The sequence below is a fragment of the Bubalus kerabau genome, chromosome 18, assembly GCF_029407905.1.
Source record: "Bubalus kerabau isolate K-KA32 ecotype Philippines breed swamp buffalo chromosome 18, PCC_UOA_SB_1v2, whole genome shotgun sequence".
NCBI classification, from domain to species: domain Eukaryota; kingdom Metazoa; phylum Chordata; class Mammalia; order Artiodactyla; family Bovidae; genus Bubalus; species Bubalus kerabau.
The window spans coordinates 23,466,324-23,491,476 of record NC_073641.1 but is presented as its reverse complement, the minus strand read 5'-3'; the positions used below and the strand labels follow the sequence as shown (position 1 = coordinate 23,491,476).

At 40.9% G+C, this 25,153-nt stretch overlaps 1 long non-coding RNA gene across 1 annotated transcript in view; it reads left to right on the top strand.

The window, feature by feature from the left end:
• Positions 1–25,153, top strand: part of LOC129633309 (uncharacterized) — a 181,049-nt gene that overhangs the window by 91,839 nt on the left and 64,057 nt on the right. The window contains exon 3 of the long non-coding RNA XR_008705014.1: positions 4,262–4,418. This is a non-coding gene — a long non-coding RNA (uncharacterized LOC129633309). The remainder of the gene's footprint in view (positions 1–4,261; positions 4,419–25,153) is intronic.

The following is a 25,153-nucleotide window of genomic DNA, read 5'->3' as shown; positions in this document are numbered from 1 at the left end:
ATGGCTTGTTCCTCAAAAATCTAATTGTTCTTAGAACCAGAAATGACTACCTTTCCTTTTGTAATGCTGTGATCACATTCATAGGGTAACACAACCCAGCAAAGGTCTAGGCTTTCTTTGGTCTCACCAATTAGATGAATTCAGAAGAGTAAGTGACCAGGGGATAGGGGGATTTAAAATAGGGGGATTAAGCCCACTTAACTGTTCCTCAACTGTAGGTGAAAAGGAAGTTGCTTCCTCTTAGTGGGATCAGGAAGAGTGCTGTGGCCATGAAAATGTGCCCCTCAGGTCTCCTGCTACAGAGAATGTTGTTAAACAGCTGTTCCATGTGTTCTACTTGGAATTCACTGTCATATTTGTGCCTAGGTCTCAGTTTCCAAAGGTTGTTCCTAGCCAATGCTGAATGTGACTGAAATACCAAGGCAGGTCCATTTGAGGGAGATAAAAGTCTTCTAGGACAGGTGATTTTGGCTCAAAAGGACTCTACACTAGCTTTACTGAACTTTCTTAGAAATGCACTGCAAAGACTTTTCTTCCTGCCTCCCTTTCCTCTTCCCCCTTCTTTTCTTCCTTCCCTTTCTCCTTCACAGGGGTCAGCCCTGAATTGCAGTCTGATGCTCTCCCAGCCTTCTCCAGCTTCCCCCTCCCACTGCCTCTCACTGGCATTCTCCTAGTATCTCTTATTCATCTGTGATCCTGGCTTGTTGTCTGCCTCTCAGAGGACCTGGACAAATTCAAGGAGCAAAGTCATAGGCTATCCACCAACACCAACCATAGTGAAGTCACTCAGTCGTGTCTGACTCTTTGCGACCCCATGGACAGAGGAGCCAGGCTCCTCCAACTCTTTTTGACCCTGTGGACTATAGCCTACCAGGCTCCTATGTCCATGGGATTTTCTAGGCAAGAGTATTGGAGTGGGTTGCCATTTCCTTCTCCAGGGAATCTTCCCAACCCAGGGATAGAACCCAGGTCTCCCGCATTGTAGATAGACGCTTTACCATCTGAGCCAGCAGGGGTTTCACCAACCATAGATGTATACAAAATAATTTCAAGAAGTGCAGTACTCTGTGAACTTGGACATACTGAAAGCTATTCCTCAGGACTAAGAGAAAAATTGGACCTTCTCCATTGTTACTTCTCAAATGGTGGCTCAGGTGGTAAAGAATCTGCCTGTAATGTAGGAGACACAGGAGATGCATGTTCAGTCCCTGGGTTGGGAAGATCCTTTGGAGAAGGGAATGGTTACCCACTCCAGTCTTCTTGCCACGGACAGAGGAGCCTGGTGGGCTGTAGTGCACGGGGTCAAAAAGAGTTGGATATGGCTGAGTGACTAGCACTTTCACAAATTAACAATGGTAAGTGACATTTTCTTTTTAACTTCTTAGTCCATGATTTATTGATACTTTTGTAAAACACAAAAACAAAACTTAAAATATGAAATAAAAGATGTATAAAACAGAAGCCCCAGTTTTTTATTATTAGAATAAATTAATATAAAATTACTTTACAAAGTTGTAATGAAAGTCTCTAAATGCTTATGGCCTATACTTATGATGGACTGGTAACGGCGCTTAGCTTGGTACCAGTCCACAGACCACACTTTGAGCTGTCCTGTTCTAAGGTGTGTGGAACTGAGTTATGTCTACTTGTCACTGGCTCCAATGGTAGAAAAGCTGAAAACTCAAGCTATCAAGTTTCTATTTCTTGAGGCTTTGGGGTTTCCATCTGATAAAGGGCTGACTTGAGTAGGTCAGTGAATGGACTGGTTTTATTGGAGAGGAGCTGTATACCCTGCTGTGAACTTGAAAAGGGGTTTTGTGGTTTAGGTTTTAGTCACAGAGACAGAACTGGCTTGTGGTCTACCACAAGAATATTTCTTAGTCTCTTAAGTTGCATTCAGGGCAGACATATCAGAATCCCCACAGGTTTCTGGCAATTTCAGAACCTGGAGTGTTTTCCTTTCCCTTTCTCTCTGGCCCTGGATTCTCCTCTCCTACCCTGGCTCCAGAGATCCCTTCACTGGAGTTGGAAGCACGTAAAGTTTATGTTTAGGGGACCCTAAGGTTAGAGAGAACTTCAAGTGGATAAATGGTAGCTTAAGGAAGCATATACCCTTGACGTACTTCTACTTTTCCATTGGTTTTTGAAGTTTATTTAAGTGCTAAACACTTTATACAAACATATAATTTTGGTTCTCCACCTTGTGGTTAACAAAACTGTAAGTAGAACCACATGGAAGTTTATTGATAATTTCAAAGCATTAGGGTGGCTTCACTGGGGCCATGAAATGGCCTTGTCCCTGCAATGAAAAAACCTTCTTTTGCTTCCTTTATGATTATATCATTATTTTGAGTGGACTCAGCATTTTAGAACATTCTTAATTTTCATAGTGCTTTTTAGAAATTTTTTTGTTAAGGCCATTTTTAAAGTTTCTATTGAATTTTGTTACAGTATTGCTTCTGTTTTATGTTTCAGTTTTTTTGACCACGAGACATGTAGGACCTTAGTTCCCCAACCAAGTGTCGAACCCACACTCCCTGCTTTGAAAGGTGAAGTCTTAACCGCTGGACCACCGGGGAAATCCCTGAAGTCATTTATATTCGCGTTTGTTCTTTGTTGAAAAGTAGAGTAATATGAACCAACAGTCACCTTCTGCTATCATCTCCTCTATTGACTGACTGGCCCAGATATTCCAAACCCATCAGATCATATTTGCCACATAGGCAAAGTAAGAGAAATAAACCTAGAAAAAGGGGGAGGAAAGGAATGCAGGTTTGGTTAGAAAGAAAGAAAACTGGCATCAAACTGTTTTCCTGCTGTGGAAAGGGGCACGGATTCAAGAGTGGTGCATGCCTGCAATTTTCTTTCAGTTTCAAATGTCCCTAAGAGTACGCTTCTTCCTCAGCATCCTTTAGAGTTGATGGCACCCTGGGGTTCATAACTTTCAGGGCACCATCCTGGGATTCAGAGCACAGAATCTCGCTGAACAGCCATTTAGTAATGTAAAGGTCAAGAGGTAATTTACAGCCCAGCCAGTCAGCTGGCTTTGAAGTCCTGAACTTTGGTAGACCTTACCCTCTGCATGCTTTTTCTGTACAATAAGATGACACAGCTGGAGAATAACTTTTTTTTTCATCATATACAAATAGCCAATGCTATTATATAATATTAACCTGCATGAGAATGTCTCTTCCTTTTATCATTTTGGTTGATGACCCTATAAAAATGCATTAAACCTAATGAAAGTGCATCTTAAGCACTGCATCCTGAACATCTGAAAGAATATATTTTATTTGTGGCTTCTTCATCTTAAGCTATGATAAGGGAAACTTAACTGGTTATTAACCTTACAGTCTTCTGCTGTTGGTCTTTGGTAGAGTTATCTGTATTCAGAAAAGGAATGGTCAAAGGAGAGCAGAATAATTTGCTGGCTTGGCAGCTCAGGACATGTGTTTCATATTTAACAGAGATAAATCTGTAGGCTGTGATACAAGAAGATACCTACTTCTAAACAAAACTAGGCTTAATGAAACAGCGCAGATGATAAACAGGTCATATTCCAAAAACGTTTGGTATGAGTCATCCTTAGTGAAATATGGGCCACTGTCTGTTACTTCCTTAAAATTCAGTGTTTTAGAGACTCAACTGTATCTTTTAGATGTCTGTTAAGGGTGTATGTTCTGTTCAAGCTTTGATTTTCTTGATTCTTCTATATTTTTTAGGCTAGGAGGTTTGGATATAAAGACTGAACAGCATTATACAGTGAATTATAGAAAATAATGGCAAGAATAAGTCAGAGAAAACACCATCTTTGAGAGTTTTATTTCTAAACAGGCTTCCAAAATTACCAATTTGGAGGACTTCCCTGGTGGTCCAGTGGTTAAGACTCTGTACTTCCACTGACAGGGGTTTGATCCCTAGTCAGGGAACTGAGATGCTACATACTAAGATCCTGTATGATATGACCAAACAAAAACTAAAACAAAATTACTGACTCAAGATCAGAGGTGCAGAAGAGATTGTAGGGTGGCTAGAACCCGAGGCATGGGCAGACTGTCTGCTTTGACATGTTTTTCTCCTGTCTCTTCTTCCTTCTACTATTTTTACTCTAAATTTGATTTCAAGGAGCACAGAGCCTATATTTCATGTTATTCAAAAATTATTTTGATTCAAAGAAAATATATCTATCACAGATAGGAAATGATGCCTCATTTTTGCCATACATTCTTAATCCATCCTTTCCCACTTTTTTGCCTTACAGAGGAGCCCCAAGGTGAAGCCTTTAAATAGTCCAAAAGGAAAAAAAAAAAAAACACCACTCTTCCCACGAGTCTCTGCTTGCTCTCATGGTGGAATTTTGCTTGCTCCTCCTGACATTTCTGATCTCATGTTTTCATCCCACTGAAGAGACTTGGAAGGTGGGTCTCAGTCTTTTTGATTTTCTACCCTGAAAGACGCTGGTTCATGGGGATGGGGTTTAATTTGAAAAACAAGACTTTTGGAACTGATTAAACATGCATGTAAAAAATCTCTACATTAAGTCATTGTATAGTAAAATTTAACAAGACAAGTGAGCAGGTGGTAAATGAACAAAAACTGATGTGAAAAGTGATGTTTACATAAATAGCAGCCCAACTAATCATTTGAAATACAAAAGACTTCAAGACATCTAAAATTTTGAATATCCCAAGTTTCATGTGTTCTAAGGGCTTCTGGAATCTTTTAAACTTTACCCTTCAGCACTCTTTAAAGCAGAGAAGGACAGAATAATTTTCCTTCTCAAGTTGAGACTTTTAAACTACCCTTAGATCTTGCACACAGTTGAAATGCATGTTCTCCTTGATCCAGCACAGGAACTATAACTCTCCAAAAATAACAAGTTGTTTTGCAGCTCGTAGAACAAAACTCAGTCATACCAGACAGTCTCTGAAAAGAAAGACTTCAGAGGGCATTTTGGGAAGTGAAGAGGAACTTCTTTAATGGTAGAAAAAGGGATGGATCAGGCTTAACTACATAAAACAAGTGTGTGTGTGTGTGTGTGTGTGTGTCCCTGTCATCTCACCTCCATTTCTAAGCCACATCTCCTTTGAATTTTCAGCACTCTAATCAGATGTGTTACATGTTAATTGCAAAAATTCTACTTATGATGAGAATGAAGTTTCTGTGCTTTGACATATTAAATGCTGGATAAAGAGGTTTACTTGGAACCTAAAATTATTGAAAAAAAAATGGTATCAGAATGAGAAGATAGATATCTTTGCACTCTCATTGTTTTTTTAAAGAGAAGATATCATTTATAATATTCCTTTCTTATTATCTTAAGCAGTAGATTTTTAAAGCTGATTTTTACCTTTTATATTTGGCATTCAAGTTCATAATGAGGTATCATAAATACTCGCAAGTTTTTGAATTTAATCAATAAGATAGTTGGCATTTGTTTGAATTTTTCTTTGAGTGAAATCTATTTATTTTTTCCAAACTTTAAGCTTTCATTTTGTATTTGGGTGCAGCTGATTAACAATGTTGTGGTAGTTTCAGATGAGCAGCCAAGGGACTCAGGCGTACATGTACCTGTGTCCATTTTCCCCCCAAACCCCCTCCCATCCAGGCTGGCACATAACGTTGAGCAGAGTTCCATGTGCTATACAATAGGTCCTTGTTGGTTATCCATTTTAAATATAGCAGTGGGGTCATGACCTTCCCCAAATCCCTAACTATCCCTTTCCTCCGGCAATCATGAGTTCGTTTTCTAAGTCTGCGAGTCTCTTTCTGGTTTATAAGTAAGTTCGTTTGTATCATTTCTTCTTAGAGTCCACATATAAGGGATGTCATGTGATATTTCTCCTTCTCTGTCTGACTTACTTCACTCGGTATGACACTCTCTAGGTCTGTCCATGCTGCTGCAAATGGCCTTATTTCACTCTTCTTTAATGGCTAATACTCCACTGTATATATGTGGCACATTGTCTTTACCCATTCCTGTCAATGGACACTTAGGTTGCTCCCATGTCTTGGCTATTGTAAGCTGTGCTGCAGTGAACACGGGGGTGCATGGATCCTTTTAGATCATGTTTTTCTCCAGATATATGCCCAGGAGTGGGATTGCAAGGTCATGTGGTAGTTCTGACTTTAGGTTTTTTTAAGTAACTGCCATACTCTTCTCCACAGTGGCTATACCAATTTACACCCCCACCAACAGTGTAGGAGGGTTCCCTTCTCTTGACATCCTCTCCAGCATTTGTTTATGGATTTTTTGATGATAGTCATTCTGACTGGTGGGAGGTGACATCTCATCGTAGTTTTGATTTGCATTTCTCTAATAACTGTGATTTTGAACATCTTTTCATGTGCCTATTGGCCATCTGTAGGTCCTCTTGGGAGAAATGTCCATTTAGGTGCCCATTCTGCCCATTTTGGGGCTCTCCCTGGTAGGTCAGACAGTCAGGAATCCGCCTGCAATGTGGGAGACTTGAGTTTGATCCCTGGATTGGGAAGATCCATGGAGAAGGGAATGGCAACCCACTCCAGTATTCTTGCCTGGAGAATCCCTATGTACAGAGGAGCCTGGCGGGCTGCAGTACAAGGGGTCACAAAGAGTTGGACATGAATGAATGGCTAAGCACACAACACAGCCCATTTTTTGAGTGGGTTGTTTATTTTGATGCTGTTAAGCATCATAAGCTGTTTGTCTCTGACATAAATCACAGCAACGTCTTTTTTTTATTCATCTCCTAAAATAATGGATACAAAAGCAAAAATAAACCAATGGGACCTACTTAAACTCAAAAGCTTTTGCACAGCAAAAGAACAATAAACAAAATGAAAAGACAACCCACAGACTGGGAGAAAACATTTGCAGATGATGTGACCAATAGGGGATTAGTCTCCAAAATTTACAAACAGCTTATGACGCTTAACAGCATCAAGACATCTGTTTGTTTTGTGGCAGGATTAGAAGATACATTTCAAAAAAAGTTTCAACTTTTTTTTTTTTTTTTTTTGTGATGGGCAGGCAGGGGGAGAAGTGGGATTTGTGGTAAAGAAAGGTAAATTTTTGCCCTCTGTCAAGTTCAGATTGATGCTAGGTCCTGAAGAGTTAAGCAGAGAGTCAACTAGTTCTTCATCAACCGTTTTCCTTTTCTTCTTGGCACATAGACCACATTCCCAAATAGATATCCCTGCAGTTAGTGACAAACATGTGACTGGTTCTGGCCAATGGGATGGGGGTGGAATCATGTAGGCCACCTCCAGGCCTGGCCTATATATTCCCTCAAGATCTCATGTATGTGCTTTCTTCCCCCATCTGCTAGCAGAATACAAAAGATCCAGTGGAAAACTCTGGACCTTAAGGAATAGCAGAGCAGCTAGACCGAAAGAATCTGTTTCTAGATCACAATGCACAACACAGCCCCTGCTGACCTAGAAGGACTCTGATGTGAGAAAGAAGTAAAGCTGTATCATGCCAAGCTAAGATTCTGAGGTTTATTTGTTACAGCAATGAATCTTCCTGACCAATGCAGGGGAAGAGTCCAGGAATATGTGGAATGGGCATATCAGAAGATATGGTAGGCAGGATTCCAGGATGAACTCCATGACCTCTGCCATCTGGTATTACTCCCATGTTTATTCCATGTTCCGTGGAAAAGGGAATTTTCCAGATGTAAATAAAATGACCTATGAGATGGTAGAGAGGTTAACTATTTTCCTAAGGCAACCCACTTCAGTATTCTTAAACTGGGATAATCCCATGGACAAAGGAGCTTAGCAGACTACAGTCCTCGGGTTTGCAAAGAATTAGACATGACTTAGTGACTAAACAACAACAAACCTAACCAAAAGAACCCTTTAAAAGCAGAGAATTGTCTCTAGCTGGTAGTGGAAAAGGGAGTGAGAGAGGTTTGAAGTGTGAAAGGGATTTGACACTGAAATGGGAGAGGGTCATGTGGAAAAGACCCGAGAGGGTCTTATAGGAGGTGAGAGTACCAGCCAACTGTTGGCAAGATAATGGAACCTGTCTTAGAGCCACAAGGAAATTAATTCTGCCAACAACTGGAGGGAGCTTGGAAGTAGGTCTTTCCCTAATTGGGCCTCTAAATGAGGAAACATGATAGATAGAGATGCAGACATATAATAAATACTATGTACATCAATTCCCTGATCTGTTCATCTAGTCTAGCTCATTTTCTGTTGCTTTTAGTTATCTTCCTAACAAATACGTATTAAGTACCTATGTGTGCCAGGCCTTGTGCTTGGCACAGTCACCTAGTCACCTGGGAAGTCCAAGTCTCTCTCTCCTAACTCACTTGATGAGCTCTGTGAGCTTAAGCCTGTGTACACATAAAGTTTTCTCCTCCTCCATCATGAGAGGCCCTAAATGTACCTGCTCAGTTGCCATTGAGATGGTTGTTATAATTCAGTTTTAATTGTAGTTGCCACTGCACCTGCTGCAATGAGTTAAGCTCCTGGCAACTTTCTGGAAGACAGACTTGCTAAAGCACTGCCGGGTAAGTGCGATCATGAGCTTTGTAGAGCAGAGGGGCAAAGCTCCACTCTGCAGCCTCATCCTCGCGTGGCGTCTTCACCTCCCAGCGCGCTGTCATGCACCTGCCTGTGTCACTTCCTGGTGCTAGCTTACGAAAGGGAGAAGGAAGGGGAGAAGTCCCCCTGCTGGCTTAGCTGCCATCGGAACATGGGGTGACAATTCCCCCTGTCCTGACTCCCAGCCTGGAGAGAAATGGGGGTCCTCTCATTGTTCTCTTCAGTCTCAAGGGACCGTAGGGTTCTCTTTTATTGCTCCAAGTGATAAAATGGATAGAATTCTTTACTACCTGGGGATGAGTAGCAGTAACATTAAGTAAACCTAAAAGGGAAATATGTCAAAATGAAAGGCATCTTCAGATACTCCCTCCATGTTGAGAGGTCAAAGACCCAGTGGAGGAAACTCTTTTCAGCTTGCATGTGTCCAGCTGCCCATCAATTTGAAATTCCTACCTCGGTCCTTGTTTCTGAACTCGTCTACTTCCCCCTGGTTACAGTGTTCTAGTTATTTATTGCCACATAAGAAATCACCTTAAAAATTAGTGCCCTAGCACAGTGATTTGATATTATCTCTTACGGTTCTGATCTGACTAGTTCTTGCTTAGAGATCTCTGCTGTGGTCGCATTCAGTTGTCAGCTGAACTGGAAGCCATCTGAAGGCTGGACCAGTTCACGCCTGGGGCCTGAACGAGGATAACTGACAGCTGGGTTAGCTGGAGCTGTCGCCCTGGGTGCCTACATGTATTGTCCTCCGCATGGTGGTCTCGGGTGCTCATACTTCTCAGATGGCAACTCAGGACTCCAGGCAGAAGCTCAAAGTTTCTTTTGACAAAACTTCAGAGGTCAGCACAGCATAACCTCCTCCACATTCTGTTAAGCAAGTCCCAGGCCAGCCTGCTCTGAATTGCAGAGGAGGGGACAGCACAAAGGTATGGATGTGGGTGATGTGGTTCACTGGGGGGAAGCATCTGTTGTATTTTGTAGACAGGAGTAGTTGAGGGATTATAAAAATCCCCCAGTCTTATTGTCAGTGAGCTGATTATGAAGTCATTTAGAATGAAGGACCCAGGCTTAATGGAACTGACTAAACTTGATCTGCCAGAGTCATGAACTTCAGTGTCTCTGGTTGAGGCTCCACTTTCTGGCAAGCAGAATTGGAAACCGAAATTTGGAAAATCTGGCAACCGAATTGGAAAATTTTATCCACCCTTTTCTGGGCAGATTTCTCATCAACGGCAAAATCCACACTTGATTGTTTTGTTGTTTAAAATGAAGATACAGTGAGAGAATTTGAATTTCTCATGGCTATATAACTTAATACAGATTTTGCTTTGTTATTTTGTCAATCAAAACAAACACATGAAAAGATGCTCAACATCATTCATTATCAGAGAATTGCAAATCAAAACCACTATGAGGTACCATTTCATGCCAGTCAGAATGGCTGTGATCTAAAAGTCTACAAGCAATAAATGCTGGAGAGGATGTGGAGAAAAGGGAACCCTCTTACACTGTTGGTGGGAATGCAAACTAGTACAGCCACTATGAAGAACAGTGTGGAGATTCCTTTAAAAACTGGAAATAGAACTGCCGTAGGACCCAGCAATCCCACTGCTGGGCATACACACCAAGGAAACCAGAATTGAAAGAGACACGTGTACCCCAGTGTTCATCACAGCACTGTTTATAATAGTCAGGACATGGAAGCAACCTAGATGTCCATCGGCAGACGAACGGATAAGAAAGCTGTGGTACATATACACAATGGAGTATTACTCAGCCATTAAAAAGAATACATTTGAATCAGTTCTAATGAGGTGGATGAAACTGGAGCCAATTATACAGAGTGAAGTAAGCCACAAAGAAAAACACCAATGCAGTAGACTAACGCATATATATGGAATTTAGAAAGATGGTAACAATAACCCTGTATGTGAGACAGCAAAAGAGACACAGATGTATAGAATAGTCTTTTGGACTCTGTGGGAGAGGGTGAGGGTGGGATGATTTGGGAGAATGGCATTGAAACATGTAAAATATCATATGTGAAACGAATCACCAGTCTAGGTTCGATGCATGATACAGGATGCTTGGGGCTGGTGCACTGGGATGACCCAGAGGGATGGGATGGGGAGAGGGATGGGAGGGGGGTTCAGGATGGGGAACACATGTACACTCATGGTGGATTCAAGTCAATGTATGGGAAAACCAATACAATATTGTAAAGTGATTAGCCTCCGATTAAAATAAATAAATTTATATTAAAAAAAATTCTAGGGAATCTAGATGAACCTGTTTGCAGGGCAGGAATAGAGACACAGACATAGAGAATGGACCTGTGAACATAGGAGGAGATGGGCAGGTATGACAAATTGACAGTTTAGGACTGACATATATACTCTACCATGTGTAAAACAGATAGCTAGTGGGAACCTGATGTATAGCACAGGGAACTCCATGATGACCCAGAGGGGTGGGATGGGGGAGGGTGGGAGGGAAACAAAGTGGCAGGGAATGTATATATACATACACATAGAGCTGATTCACTTTGCTGTACAGCAGAAGCTAACACAACATCGTAAAGCAATTATACTCCAATAAAAAAATACTAGGGAAGGCATCATGTGGGGTAAGTAGTCCCTTGGTGAGGTGCTTGGGAGGAACAGAGAATACTTAAGCAGTGGTGTCTGTTGTTTAAGGAACAGGTCAGTTCTGAAACCAAAACTTACAAGTAAAATTTGTACCTTAGAGGAAATGCTGCAGCTTAAAATTTAGTTGAGAAATTAAGACATTACATCTAGGGAAAGAATAAAAGAGCATGAGAGAATTTGGATTTTATGGCTTTCTGATCATTCTTCATCTTCTGAACCACAGAACTTTAGGCTTTAGATTGGAGATAAGCTTATTGATCTTTTCTTTCCAGTAGTTGCTGTTTCAGGATAAATTTAGGATAAAGCACTTATCCTCTACATCTACATTTATAATTCAGTTGAATTTTGGTATACAGCCAATCGATACTTAAAAATTGATACCTGGATTGAAAAATAATTTAATAATGTAATTTGATGTCACAATGATTTATTCCAGGTTAATGGTTATTGCTAAAGCTGAAACTCCAGTACTTTGGCCACCTCATGCAAAGAGTTGACTCATTGGAAAAGACTCTGATTCTGGGAGGGATTGGGGGCAGGAGGAGAAGGGGACGACAGAGGATGAGATGGCTGGATGGCATCACTGACTCAATGGATGTGAGTCTGAGTGCACTCCGGGAGTTGGTGATGGACAGGGAGGCCTGGTGTGCTGCGATTCATGGGGTCACAAAGAGTCGGACACGACTGAGTGACTGGACTGAACTGAACTGAACTGAATGGTTATTGATAGAATGCAAAACATTCTCTGCCCAGAACAGTTAACCAATAATTGGACCAGGAGAGAATCAAGCTCCTCCAGTGATGAGTACAGTAGTAGTCTCATGGATCACAGAAGTAAGAAAGAATTCGTTTTTGCCCTCAAGGGAGTCACAGTTTACTGGAGAAAGCAACATGTAGTAGATAACACTACTCTTGCATAGCACACAAAGTGGTGGAGGAAAGATACTGTGGCAAGTAGGAAGGCCACTGGTAACCTGAGGATGGCAGTGTTTGTGCAGGCTCTTCAAGGCTCCGTGAAGGCAGTTTACTCTAAGCCAGGAAGACCTTGTTCAGAGGCAGGGAATGGTAAAAGGACCCAAAATATGCAGGGACTAGTTAGACTCATTGGAGAAGGCAATGGCACCCCACTCCAGTACTCTTGCCTGGCAAGTCCCATGGACGGAGGAGCCTGGTGGGCTGCAGTCCATGGGGTCGCAGAGAGTCGGGCACGACTGAGCGATTTCTCTTCACTTTTCACTTTCATGCATTGGAGAAGGAAATGGCAACCCACTCCAGTGTTCTTGCCTGGAGAATCCCAGGGACAGGGGAGCCTGGTGGGCTGCCGTCTCTGGGGTCGCACAGAGTCGGACACGACTGAAGTGACTTAGCAGCAGCAGCAGCAGCAGTTAGACTCATGGAGGAGGAGGGTTATAGTTCAGTGTGTGTTTGTGGGATGGAGTAGGTTTGGGGTGCAGTTGAGATCATTAGCAGTAAAGGCAGCTGGAGCATAGTCAGGGCTCAGATGGTACATTTGATGTGTCTGTCTGAGTCAGAAGTAGGGTTTGGATGGGTTGGCTAGAACGCAGATAAAGAGAGAAAAAGTTTGACAAAATGCAGCTGCCAAACAATATGCTCAGGCCAGGATTTGTTAACTGATCTTAGCTTGTTTCACATCTGGAAGATCAGTCTAGGAGGACAAAGGACAAGCAGCATGCAACCACCATCAGTCAAAGGTTGAAAAGGAGCCCTAGGTCAGGGTAAACACAGACGCTTGAGCAGTAGGCGCAGGAGCCTGTCAGCTGCCTTAGTCATGTGAGACTGGTCCTCAGGAGGAGGAAGGCCAGTCCTTGAAAGAGGATGAGGCTTTTAGGCACCTGATCATCTGGGGACAGTCCAAAAGTCTAGGTACTAGGCATTCGAGATCCAATCAAGCTGATTACATGGCCATCCAGTGAGCTGGCTTAAAGCTTATTTATAAGTTTTCTGCATTGACACACTGTTCTTGGGATGTTTAAAAACTAGACCTAAGGAAAGGATTAAGAATCTCAGTGGTTAGAAGTGTCAAAAGCCTAGCAAAGCCCAGTTTTTCATAGGTATATTAGTCAGGGTGCTCCAGAAACAGAACTGATTGTGTGTGTGTTCGTGGGCATGCTCATGTGTGTGTGTGTTTATGTAGAGTTATTTTAAGGAATTAGCTGATGGTGGCTGGGAAGTCCAAAATCTTCATGGTGGGATGGAAGATAAACCCAGGGAAGAACCAATGTGCAAATCAATCTGTTGGCAGAATGCCTCGTTGCTCATTTATGCTCTCCTCAGCTTCATCCTGCATTTTTTTGTTACTGTTATCTAAAAAATCCTTTCACCTTATGTAAACAACATATTCACTTCTGCCCCACACCCTAGTCTTTATCCTCTAGTTTTTCAGCCACTCTTCCTTACTTCCCACTCTTTTCAAAACTTTCCTTTATTATTTCTATTGTTTTTGCGACACTCAGCTCAAAATCCCATTTTTATTCATCCTTTGATGCATAGATGATAACTCTTCCCACAGCGTTTAGGACTTTGAAGACAAGGACTAGGTCATACTTTTCTTCACATTTGTTTATACTGTAGTGTCACCTGTGAAAGAGCAGACCATTGCTCCTCCACCCTCAAAGGAATCGTATTATAAGGAGATCATGAATGGAATTTAATTGTGTTAGTGGAAGTATCTTGCATGGCATAAACACTATCTAACTCATTGGCAATAGCCAATCAAAAAACTCTTCATATTAAGATAAGAAATGTTGTTCTGTGTTTTAGGTTTTAGTTCAGTTCTTCATTTTATTCTGTTGAAAGGAAAAATGACATCGCAAAACAAATGTAATGTAAAGAATACAGTAAAATATAGAAGTGTTCCTTAAAAGCCTACTTTACTTTTATTTTTTGGATGTGTTGAATTTTCTTTTTCCTTTTTGTCCTGTGCCTCTGACTATTTTGGCTCTCAATGATGACAAAACACTTTCTTCCTATGATGATTAAATTGCCACACATTTTTATAATGGATCAAAGCCTAAAGTTTTCAAGATCTGATTTGGTGATAGTTTCCTGGGGGAAAAGGTCTCTGTTTAAACAGAATTATTAAAAGGGCTCCTTGGATCAGTTATGAGCCCAAGACTTTCTTTAAGTTTCAAAACCAGATTATATGATGCATTTTAATTTCAGAAACCAAGCCCTCTAAAAATGTGAACTCCACTGTAATTATAAGATACTTGGAGATCACAAAGTAAATATAAACATACATTCTTTGTCTTTTTTTTTTTTTTTACTGTACCAATAGATTTAAGAAATACATACAGAATCTCTTCAAAAAATACAATATCCTAATATTAATTTATATAAAACATCATGTCACAACCAGAAATACTGATGCATTACACACTTTTAGAGATGACCCTGTAATCAGTTCAGTTCAGTTGCTCAGTTGTGTCTGACTCTTTGCAACCCCATGAACTGCAGCATGCCAGGCCTCCCTGTCCATCACCAACTCCCGGAGTCCACCCAAACCCATGTCCATTGAGTCGGTGATGCCATCCAGCCATCTCATCCTCTGTCGTCCCCTTCTCCTCCTGCCCTCAATCTTTCCCAGCATCAGGGTCTTTTCCAATGAGTCAGCTCTTTGCGTTAGGACCCTGCAATAACCTTGCCTTAAAAGAAGGTGTTCTTGCCTTAAGAAAAGGGCTGCAGGCAGAATCTTGTCTTGATGACAATTCCAGCTTCCTGTCTGCTGTCTCTGGGCCCCAATTCTCTTGCCTCCTCCTTCCACACTTTCACTGTGAATGTAAATCACTCTCAGTCTGAAAGAAGGGATGAAAGTTTGGCCACACCCCTCCCATAGGATATTGCCCCACTTTAGCAGAATTACTGGTAACCAGACCCTTTTAAGTCTACCTTGAAAGCCCTGCAGGTTTCTCTCTCACCATTTCCCCTTATAATTTATAATTCAACCTCAAAATGAGGAACATGTTGTCATTTTATGAACATATGATGAATTCTTGTCTCCAGGCCTTGGCAAAGCCCATTCCCAAACTAGTTGTCCTCTCCTCCAATCTTAATCTATGTCAGTAGTTCTTATTCCTATCTTTACCACCCAGGATGCTTAAGAAACAGCAACAAATACATCAGACAAACACAAACCAATATCTGGGCCCCACCCACACCAGTTACATCTGATGTTCTGGGCTCAAAATGTATTGGAATCTTTTCATGTCAGCTAATGTGTATTGAGGGTTAAGAATTCCTGAAACTAAGTTTTTCTTTTCCTGAGGAATTCTACTTGCCATCTCTCCCACCAGGAAGTCTTTATTAGATTTCCCAAAACTAGGTTAGAGCTAGTCATTTATGTGTTATTATGGTATTTTATTTCTTATGGTGCTATTCATTTTATTATTTAAAGTGTATCTACTGATGACAACCATGGGCAGGCACGGTGCCACGTGCCTGGGTAATTGAGGAAGGGAGCAGGGGGCGGGGGGGGGCACAGATGACAGTTATTTGTAGAGCATGTGTTGTACTTTATATTTCTCATCCCTTCCTGAGGTTCCTATGCTCCTCCAGGAAGCACCACTCCATTTCTAAATGACTGAAATGATTGCATAGTGTCTTCTATATTTGCTTATTTGTTTTAACTTATGTGCTTCTTTTATTCTGTAGCATTCAGCAGAGTAAACTGTTCAGAGTCATTGTGTATAAAGTGTGTTACTAGAAAATTTGAATAATTTTATGATGGCACATGACCTGTCTTTTAGATTGGGGGCTCAGACGGTAAAGAATCTGCCTGCAGTGCAAGAGACACAAGGAGATGCAGTTTCCATCCCTGGGTTGGGAAGAGCCCCTGGAGAAGGGAATGGCAACCCACTCTAGTATTCTTGCCTGGAGAATTCCGTGGACACAGGAAGCTGGCCTGCTACAGTCTATGGGGTTGCAGAGTCAGTCAGGACTGAACAATTAATACTTTCACCTAGATTTCTTTAGAGATTTAAATGTGGGAAAATAAACCCATGTTGGAGGTTTCTTTCATATATTTTATCTCTCATTAGAAAAATTCACAAGCAAATCACCATAGATTAAATCTGCCCGCTTTCTTTGATAAACAGTACTTGAAGAAAGTCTCTATGAATCTTAAGTTAAAGAAAGCTGAGAGAATACAATTACTTTGCTTCGAACTGAATACAGAACTGAGGAGATTTTTGACAACTGGACTATAAGCTGAAAGTCTGAATGTGCTGGATGTTTTAAATCTGCCTCTCCTGACCCACTCGCTACCCTTTTCTATCTTGCTCTGTCCTCAGGACAGGCTGAAATCTAAGGACAGACCTTCTTTCCCTCTAGCTTTCTTTGGGGATTGGCCTGGGAGAGAAAGAAGCAGGACATTGGAGGGTGAGAGGAGAGAGAAGTTGTGTTTTTTGCCTCAGCGCCCTCCCTGCCAGACCCATGGCTGGTGGTGGATATCTTCTTCCACTAAGTATCACAGCCCCTATAGAGGGGCCCTTTACTACAATCTCACCAGATTCCAGTAACCACTCTAGAGGTGGGAATGTTTCCTCAGCTCATTGCTGTTGGTAACTCTGAGTTGCTGCACCATCTTCTCTGTAAGGGTGGTGTGGTGTGCCATTCAGCACCATGCCAGCACTAAGATACTCGTTCTACCAGCTGCTAAGGAAGTTGCCCTTAGTCAAAGAGAACCATCTTGGCCAAATTTCCCAGTAGGCAGCCAGCAACCAATGGCGGGTTACTTGGACAGTGGTAGGACCTGGCCTTCTTGCCTAAGAAGGCACGATTTTGAAGGGCTGTACAAGGTCCAGAGCTCATATGAGACAGACCAGAATCTTGGCAGTGACTGCATCAGGGTTTGGCTCCTGCTTCTACCCAAACTTGCTTCCTTCACCTTCACAGGTGCTGATCCCAAGGGCACTCCCTAGTAAATTTCCTGCAAGAAAATCTTCATCTCAGACTCCACTTCCCTCAAGACACTACCCATACCTTTTGTTAAGAGTCTTTTCTCTAAATCCTCTTTAATCATCCACTCTGAGTGTGCTATTTGTTTCCTGCCCAGATGCTGACAGATATACTCATTGTTTTCAAATCAAAGCATCTGATAAAATCCTAATTTGCTCTACCTACAAATTGCTTTCAGCAAAATTTGTGGATACAATGTGAGGAAATTGTTCTTGGTTAATCTCTATAATATTAACCAGATCAAATAAGAACTTGTTAATAAAGAAGAGACATTGGAGGGTGAGAGGAGAGAGAAGTTATAAATGGCATAAATGTCCTAGTCATCTTAAAGCTTATACCAATATACCAATTATGAAATTTTTACCAAAATGTATTTTGGATTTAACTTTTGGAAATAATTTTTAAAGGTGAGCATTGTTTTATAACCATAGTCCCCAGAGTGGAGTGATTTTTAGGAGAAGTGACAGGCTAGTGAAAGCAAAATTCTGGTAATATAATTATTAACCACCTTGATGGGGAAGAGAGGAGAAATTTATCTTAATAAGTGTTTAGCACATAATTGGTACTCAGTAAATATTGAAAGAATATATGAATAAAATCCATGCCATTCTATAGTGGCTCTCTGATAAACTCAAATAAAGAAAGAAATATGATCAAACAATAGAAGAAATACACCCAACAAAAAGTAATATGAAAGATTGGAAAGGATCTGTGAAATAAGGATTTAAGATTTATGGCTTAGAACATTATGGCTTAAATGACAGAGGGAGACAATGGCAGAATTACACAAGTCTTATTTTGTTTTTATTTTTTATTTTTAACAAACAAAATAATCTTTAGAAAGAGTAGCATATATGTGTGTAATTTGTGAAGTAAAGCATCTAATATGGTCAGATAAGAGCACAACTTAACATGTTTTCAATAAATACAAATTTTAAACTAAGGCAGTTTGCATCTAAGACTGAACTTTCAGTCTCCTGGGAAAACTGTGGGGTCACCTTCACAGGGATATTTGAAGGGAATCCTTCATTGGGCAATAAGTTGGATAAACAATTCATGATATCTCTCCTAATGCGTGAGTTCTATTCTTTGAAATTTTTTCCCACACTTGGCTGGGAGACATTGTTCAATTATAAAGCATTCCTTTCCTCTTAAGATGTAACTGAGGAGGTTGCATTACTTGAATGTGGGAAAGCTTAGGTAAGATATCTTGAGAAAAGGATCAAAGACTACTGCAAAACTAGCCAGACCAAGTAGCCACGTATTGTTCCATTGTTGTTATTGTGATCAAAGATTTAGTTTTAAAAAGTTAAATCATTTTATTACTATGATAATTAGGAAAACATAAATGATTTAGAATTAGCAACAGGAATATCTTACAATGAATTGTCATGATTCAGTTATTTGGTCTATGGAATAATAATAACAACAATAAATTCTACATGTTTACATAAAGCTAAGAAAAATTTATGCTTTGAATTAATTGTCTGGACTGAGTCAATGCTCAGTATAGTATAAACACAGTCTTAAATAAGAAAATCAGGGGAAAAAATTTTGTCAAATAATTGTGGGAGATTACTGACTTGATAAAACAATTGATTATTTTTTTTCACACTTGAACTGGTTGTGGCACCATTTCAGAAATTATTTTCGTTATCTGTGTAATGACCAGCTATTTTCCATGATCTCCTGGGAGCACAAGGAGAACGGGCTTCAGTTGCACAAGGCAACTTTCTAGTCAGCAAAGTTCTGAGATCTAGATTATGGTAATAAGAGTGTTTGCAAATTGTTTCCCCTGGATGCCTTAGAAAACAGACAAGTGCCTGTCTGTCTTGGATGGCGTAATTGCAGCCCTGTGCTGCCCTGAATGGGGTCTGAGCTCAGTGACCTCATAGATTTCCAGAGCTACAGCATGGTAGTGTTACTGTTAGAGGGATAGAAAATCAACAGGAAGAATCAGCTTCTGTGTCTTAAGAAGAAAGAGTAAGCCAGTTAGGAACCGAGTTGCTTTGGCTAAGATATTAGTGTGGGAAATAAATTCCTGCTTTCCTCATGGTGGAATAGAAGGGATATTATGCTTCCTATTTTACAAATCTAATAATCAGCATTTGAGTTTGGTATCCTCATTCCACATCTATAATCAGTTACACACTGTTCATCTCTTGAGGTAAAAGAAGATTTTTGGTTTTTTTTTTTCCTTGTTTAAGTTTGGTAAGGAATCAGAATGACCTTTAACCCTGGACACACACTCCCAAGGTATTTTTAAGAGGCAGCCAGGGATAAACAGTATAACTTTTGTGGGTCATGCTGACCCCTGCATGACCCACAAGAGAACCCCCTGAAAACATGGAGGCTGTATTGCTGTGCCTGGAGTTCATCTGGTGACTCACCAGGGATCAGGCAAACAGGACTAATTGCAAGTCACAAATGACAAGGAATAAATTTGAATCTCTCTGCTCTTTAGCCTTCTTCAAGTCTTTATGGAAGCAGAATGTCACCCATTCTCTGGCCATATTTTTCCTTTACATGAATCTCAACAAATGGTGTGTCATCGAAGATAATGTATTTAATCTAAATTCTTACCCTGAAAAAATGGCATAGAACTAAATGGGAAGGAAAATGTTTACACACACACATGCAGAAAACACATCACTTTCTGTATTCTGATGGCATATAATGACTTGTCCATCTTGCCCTTGAATCTAATAAATTGGTCTTTGTAACCAGAGAAATAATATTCTTTCTCTATCTAAAGAGACACTGGGAAAATATCTCAGCTAAAAAAAAAAGTCATAGCAGCATATGGGCTTCTGGGAACAATGTTACAAAGACAGGCCCACGCGAGTGCACTGCTTCCTCAAGTCCAGCCAACAGGGCAGTGCCCCATGCCCTCCTTGGCAGAAATTGCAGGAGGAATTTGAATCTGCACGCTCAGTTGCTCAGTTGTATCCAACTCTCTGTGACCCCACGGACTGTAGCCCTCCAGGGTCCTCTGTCCACGGGATTTTCCAGTCAAGAATACTGGAGTGGGTTGCCCTTTTGTCCTCCAGGGAATTTTCCCAACCCAGAGTTTGAACTTGAGTCTTTTGTATCTCCTTCATTGGCAGGAGGATTCTTTACCACTAGAACCACCTGGGAAGCCCTAATTTGAATCTAAGTTTTAGTTGCTCAGTAGTGTCTGACTCTGTGATCCCATGGACTGTAGCCGGCCAGGCTCCTCAGTCCATGGGATTCTCCCGACAAGAATACTAGAGTGAGTAGCCATTCCCTTCTCCAACAGATCTTCCTGACACAGGGGTCAAACCCTGGTCTTCTGTGTTTCAGGAGGACTCTTTACCATCTGAGCCACCAGGGAAGCCCTCTCTAACTGAGCAATGAAACAGGGGTCTGGTACTCTCTGGGGTGGCAGCCTTCCAGTGTTTCTCATTCCAGGAAAGTGCCCCCAAACAAACCCAGACTGTCAGAGTCCCTGGGTCTGTCTGTCTCCTCTTCATCTGCACACCAGTTCTTAGTGGGTGGAAATCCAGGAGTGATGGGTGAGAAATGGGTGGTGGGTGGCTGCGTTTCCACAGTGAGAAGGTGGAGAAAGGGAGCCTCGCTGCTGGGACCTTTCTCAGCCAACACCTATTCCTATGGAACAAGTGCACTTTCAGGTAAAAGTAATAGATAGTATCCTATTCGGGTGACAGTGGAGATTTTTACCTTTGCTTTTGACAGGGAAGCCATGTAGTCTGCAGAACAGAGATTAGGTTGCATATAAAACCTAGAACTAGAAACCCCTGTAGCTGGAGCATGAACCATAAATTCCCCAAGGGATGCAGATGCAGGGCTCTGATTCATTCCTCTTGTAAGACTTCAGGCCCACAAAGGTCCTCAGAGGTCCTCGGGGACTAGGCGAAGGGGAAGTTTATGAGCCTTCATTGCTCTGTCTCTCCCTTTCCTGTCCTCCTAGGGCTCTGTGTGGAAATAGAGGCCAGGCATCTGACAGGTAGGATCTGGACTCCTAGCCAGATAGCTCTCCCAACGCTTGTCCCTGGCACCTCTGCTGAACACATGCCTTAAAGAGTGGCCATTTTCTCTGGTGTGTGTATGTGTGTGTTAGTCGCTCAGTCATGTCTGACTCTCTGCTACCCCATGGACTGTAAACTGCCAGGCTCCTCTGTCCATGGAATTTTCCAGTCAAGAATGCTGGAGTGGGTTGCCATTCCTTTCTCCAGGGGATCTTCCAGATCCAGGGATTGAACCTGGGTCTCCTATATTGCAGGCAGATTCTTTACCGTCTGAGCCACCAGAGAAGTCCTTTGACCAAATAAAATCTAAACCAAGAGTTTCACCTTGCAGATCATTTGCTCTCTGCCTTTTTGAGATAAGATAATAGTACTCACAACCCCTCTGCCTTGAACTTTCTGGAGAGAGAGAAAATGAAAGCACTGATACTTCTAATACTGTTGGTCTACCAACAGTAAACCTCACCAGCAATTCCACAGTCTCTAAAACAGAACAGGATAATCTACCAAATTCATTTAAAGAAATTCTTCATATTGTCTACAAAGTTAAATTTTCCTAAAGAATTTTAGGAAATTCTCATTTTCCTAAAGAATGCTTTAAAATTATTTTAATATATTTTACTTTCTATTTTTAATTGGAGGATAATTGCTTTACAAGTTTGGTTGATTTCTACTGTACGATGTGAATTAGCTCTAAGTATACGTATATCCAGGCTTCCCAGGTGGCGCTAGTGGTAAAGAACCCACCTCCCAATGCAGGATACATAAGAGATGCCAGCTTAATACCTGGGTCAGATAGATCTCCTGGAGGAGGTCATGACAACCCACTCCAATATTTTTGCCTGGAGAATCCCATGGACAGAGGAGCCTGGTGGGCTGCAGTCCATAGAACACAAAGAGTTGGACATGACTAAAATGACTTAGCACGCATGCATGCATACATATATCCCCTCCTTCTTGAGCCCCCCATCCTACCCTTCTGGGTCATCACAGAGAGGGTGTCTTTTCTCCAGTTGCAAGTCAAGATGCACATTCACTCTGCTTCCTGGTGCACTTGTGAACAACGAGGCCAGCTAAGGAACACAGTCATGATATGTGCAGGTTATGGCACAGCCAGGGTTAGCACGCCCAGCCCTCTACCTGGTTCCCTAGCTGCCTGGGCTTGGGAGCTTCACCTTCTGGGTTGAGATTGGCTGCTTTTCTTGTTTATCTTGTTTCTTGACATCCTCTTGTCACATCAGAATTGTTTTGTTTTCCTTCCGACTTAAAAAATTATTAATAAACTTGGCTTGCATTCAAGGAAGATAAGCAAGCCAAGATGCGTGTTTATTCAAGTCTGGGGCCTATAATTTTGTCTGCTGCACCCACTGGGCTGCAGTCTCACAGGAAGGATGAGTCTTCCATATGCAGGGGTGTATAAATAGCAAGGCTTTGTGATATGGGAGCAGCAGCCTTAAAATAGCTGAACTGGAAGATGTTATGATAATGCTATTTTTTAGGTTTATACATCTGTGCAGAGTGCAGCATCTTAGTATGTCTGCGTAATGTGTTAACCAAATGCCTTGCAGACAGGGGTTGGTGTTGTTTGGAGGGGAGCAAGAGTGGTGACAGAGTCTCAGTGTGTTGGTGTGCAGAGGAGCAGAAGTTAGGCAAGGAATCACAATGCTGGGGAAGCCAGATAACATCCTTCAAACCATTCAATCTGATTGCTAGCTAGACGTGCCATGAAAAAAGGGAGAAAATGAATCTTAAATGTTTACGTGCCAGATGGCTAAAATCTAAGTAACAGCTTTCTGTTGTGCAGGGCTGTTCATTTGTCAACCCTAGGGATTTATCTCTTAAGAACTTCCTCTCCAGTTAAGTTTTACTCCAGTTGATTTTGGAGTGGGGAGGATGGAGTCTAGTCACTGGCCAGCCGTGAGATAGACAGAGTGTGTTTGGATGGAATACAGAGGCCAAAGTCAATTTTTTTTTTTTTTTTTCGGATAATAGATTACTGTTTGGAGTGTAAGAGGGGATCTTTATGTTAATACCATTTTTCCTCCTTATTTTTTTTAAAGAAATCTTGAATGTAAGCCTGCATTTATTGTTTGCATGCTATTTAGTTGACTACCACACTGAACTCTGTAGAGTGGGGTATTCATTTTTCACTATAGTATTTTTATAAGGAACTCATCCAGTTTTATTGGTGAGAGTCCCACACTATAATTTTGACTATAAAAGTGAAGCTTTTTGTCTTTTTTCTATAGATTTTGTGTGTATATACACACACAGACACTCTACTCACCACATCTTTTCCAAGATCCAGGGGCAACATCTCCAGTAGCGATTTGAGTTTATAACTTAAACTAAACACAGAAAAGAAACTGAGAATAAAAAGGCTAGATAACCGCTCAGTGTGGCAAATAAGTCTTCATTTATTTAAGTCACAAAGTCATAGGAAAGTGATTTTGGTCTCTGATGACTCATGAACCTCAAACTGAAAGGTACCCTTTTTCTACTGTGTTGGAGCTTCCTTGCATTGTTTTGGGACATCTCTATGGGCACTAATGCTTACACCTTAGTAAAATTCACAGACCTCCCCATGGCCCAAAGAACTCCTTAGTCCAATGGATGGAAAGCTAAGTTTAGATGAATAGCTTGGGAGCCTTATTGTAGCTCAGAGATGTGATAAGAACAGGGGAAGGAGTGATTAAGAGAGCTGTGAATAATGCCTGCATTTTAATAGGAAGTCCAATTAGATCCTGATTATTTTAATGTGGAGGTGTTTTTAAAGATCAAACTATAAATAGGAAACACGTCATTTTCAAAGAGAAGCCCTGATCTTTGTTAAGAAAATGAACTCAGTCCTATAAACTGTGACTTTATATTTTGGCAGAATGACTTTTATTTTTTCATAGTTTTTATTAGGGAAAATTCCTCTGGAATTTCACAAGTATACTTTTAGGGAAAAAATATTTATTCTACCTATTAGCCACAATCAGACGTTCAATGCCAAAGCAGATTTCATTGTATATTAAATTAAGAAAAAAAAGTAAGAATTATTTTATTGTGTACTAAATTAAGAAACATAATGTTTCTTATGTTTAAGAAACAGTACACAGATTATTCTATTATGTTTAAAGCATCATGGAATTTGTTCAAGATTTTATTTATGTTCAAGCATTTTTAATATGTGTTGCTAATTACATGTATTCATTTTTTTTAAATTGAAACATTTGGCTAATATTGAGCTCTATCCCATATAATAGATAAAATAAGCTAAAATTACAGTTTTGGAATTCATACTTCCTATAACTTCAAATCGTTGTTTTAAACTGTTTATACTGCAGCGCCTGAATATTTAACACATTCTTAGTGGGTTTCTTTCTCAGCTTCCTGAGTGAAAGGTACCGAGTAAACTAATGGGGGATTTAAAACAAAGGAAATGTATCTTCCATTTACACTCAAAATCGCATTAATCCAGTGTTAAAAGTCAGCTGGATCATGTTGCAGGCCTGTGTCCCTCCCCTCACATTTTTCTTTTTATTTTATATGAAAATTGACATAAAGATAGAGCAGTAATCACTGTGTAAGTGTAAATAACTTCTGTGTAAGTGACATCTTACACAGAAGTGGTTTCATAAATTATAAATGCAGTTATTTTATGAATTTGGAAGTGACCAGTTTTACAAATATACAATTGATGGCTGCCTATATGATTTAAGCCAACAAAAGCTTCCTCCTCTTTCAACACTGCTGTCTAGAATATCCGCTGTATGGGCACTTAATCCATGCTGCACAATGCCAGAACTCAGCACACTAGCCTAGTGATTGGTGCAGGAGTATGGCAACCCACTCCAGTATTCTTGCCTGGAGAATTCCATGGACAGACCATGGGGTCGCAAAGAGTCAGACATGACTGAGCGACCAACAATCAACTCAGACTTGCGACCAAGCACAGCCAATAAAATTCTTCCCTAACGTGGGCACTAGAAGAGA